The sequence below is a fragment of the Montipora foliosa genome, chromosome 5 (assembly GCF_036669935.1).
Source record: "Montipora foliosa isolate CH-2021 chromosome 5, ASM3666993v2, whole genome shotgun sequence".
NCBI lineage: Eukaryota > Metazoa > Cnidaria > Anthozoa > Scleractinia > Acroporidae > Montipora > Montipora foliosa.
This window is the reverse complement of record NC_090873.1, coordinates 34,576,919-34,579,418: the sequence shown is the minus strand read 5'-3', so window position 1 is coordinate 34,579,418 and position 2,500 is coordinate 34,576,919. Positions and strand designations below refer to the sequence as shown.

General features: G+C 37.2%; 1 pseudogene; it reads right to left on the bottom strand.

The window, feature by feature from the left end:
- Window positions 1-2,500, bottom strand: part of LOC138004040 (long-chain-fatty-acid--CoA ligase 1-like) — a 51,394-nt pseudogene that overhangs the window by 15,858 nt on the left and 33,036 nt on the right.

The window sequence follows — 2,500 nt, the reverse complement described above, 5'->3', positions numbered from 1 at the left end:
ATTAGAAATAAACGATACCCACGGCAGATACAAGATGCCTCTAAGTATCCGACCTGGCTCTTCTTAACTTAACATAACGGCTGTCCGAAAGAGGGCATAAAAGCATTACAAAGCCCCACCCTCTCTCCCCTTACCCAACCAAAACCTTCATTCTAGAAGAAATATCACAACCCTCATGCTAATTATCGAGTGTTTTCACGTGACGTCACAGCGGCCCTGTTGATGTTCCTAAACAATGGAACGGCTGCCATGATGGTGTTCATAACTAATCCTCTGGGAATTGAGCTCTATTATCACGGGAACATTTTCTTTTGTTTCGGTGGAAGAACAAGGTTACTGATCACGTGAGTGAAAACACTACTGTACAGCCTAAACAGTGTACAGTTACAAAAGTGCTACTTCCTTTTTCTCTTCAGATTTTGAAAGTGTGATTGCTTAACACTTGAATGGTAAAATTTTGTACTTTGATATTTATCCAAAGGCTGTTTACTTTGAGTGTAACTTTGGGATTTCACTGTCCGCCATTATTCACGTTCCAAACTGACCGATTGTACCTCAGAGGGTTGGCCCTAAGGAAAGTGACGTCATTAACTCACTAGCTTAAAATTTCAGCGTGTAAACCCAGCTTACTATATATGCAAAACACGAGCTTAACAGTCTGAAAGCCCGAAACTCAAGTGTTGCATATTAATTCAACCGCGCACACACGCATTGCATTCTTAAACTAGCGAGTCCTTTACGTCATTTCCTCCTCGATCCAGCTTTTTCACGATTTAAAGTCAATAATGGCGGACATTAAAGAGGAAAATTCCAGGTAAAATAAAGAGGTATCTTTTTAATCAATGCTTAAAACTTGGGTCACTTACTGTTTAGTTAATTAACATAGTTTTGAAATCCAAATAAAAATAAAAATTGATTTTTTGGTCATAGCAGCAGTTAAAACTTTAATGGAAACCATTATTTCTTAATTCCCTTACTATGCTATAATCTTGAATTTTTGAAAATCTCAAGTAAACTGTCAGCGAATTATTTAAATTTTCTCCTTTTCCCATCCGTCCTCTTTTTTTTCTCGTTTGATCTTCCTCGTTTGCATCTGTGCTACGCTTCAGCCGTATGTGCATTTCACGTGAAAATGCCCAAAGCACCGTTTACACAAACAGGTGATTTCTCCAGAATTCTTTCCCCGGATTTTTAGAGATTTAAACGCATTTTTGAACCCGGTCGAATTAAGAAGAGATTTGCCAGCAATGGAAAACCCCCAATGGTTACTCGCTGATGTAAAACAAATCAAATCGAACGAGAATTATCGTATAGGATAACAAGTTAAAATATAAAAAGCACTGAAATTATAAGGATATTCTAAAGCGCTCGGCTCAGACGATAACAACTTAAAACTATGTTTGATACACGGAAGCTAATAAAACGAGTTTAAGCTAAATTTTATTTATTTCCAATCCCTAAACGACAATGTTACCTGGATTTTTCTGAACACAAGGTAGTCCCAAAAGCTGTCTCTTCTAACAATGTTCCTGAAAACAGGTACAAGAAAGGAAAAAAAACAAGATTTCGTAACATTCGAAAAAGAAAACTGCAGAAGATCCGCTGATTGACAAACCTTTCAAGTTCTGCTTTTTGGATCGCATCGCCATGTTGAACATAAAACTCTTAACTGAACTGGATGATACTTGTTTTATAACCTAAAAAGAAAAACGACTTCAGTTAAAAAACAAAACAAAAATCAAGCTGCATTTCTGCCTCTCAGCTGATTGTAATAATATCGACACTTGGAAATCCCCACAAGACTTTCTCTATCACTAAAGATCAGCATCCATGTTGTTTTCCTAAGGTAGACTCTTTTTTATAAGAAAGTCTACTTTTGGAGCTGAGCATGAACGTTCTTATCTATTTTTTCGATGTGAGGCTGAAAGCGTTCTTAAATTCGCTGTTTTTCGGTCAAAATCTAAATTAGTACATTACCTCACACGTACATCACTCTTGACAACCCACTGACAAGATATAAAATGCATTTATGGTACAAAGAGCTATTCAGTTGTACAAGTGAATTTCTCAAGACACCGTCTCCAAACTCCAAACAATTTTTTCAAGTTTCAATCCATTTCCATCCTCGGCCGCAAACAACAAAAATAGCTACAGTGCACTTTGACGGTTATTGGCAACAAAACTACAGCATTATTTTTTTTGTCTTCATTAATGCAAAGAAGTCTTTTAGTGTTTTGAAGTTTGACTAAAATAGCGTGACACTGCCTCTTTAAGATGTTCTTAAGTTTACATAAGATAGTGTTGAAGTTATTTTGGAACGATTATAAATAAGAACTAATCATTATTACCATCTGGGATATGTATCATGCAATAGAGGCCGGGACACACTAGGCGATAAGTCGCTGCAACTCGCCGCGGGGACAAGTCGCCGCAACAATTCGCCTTGTGTGACACGGTTAATTTCATGAAAATCATTGTCGCTGCGGCAAAATTTTGTCGC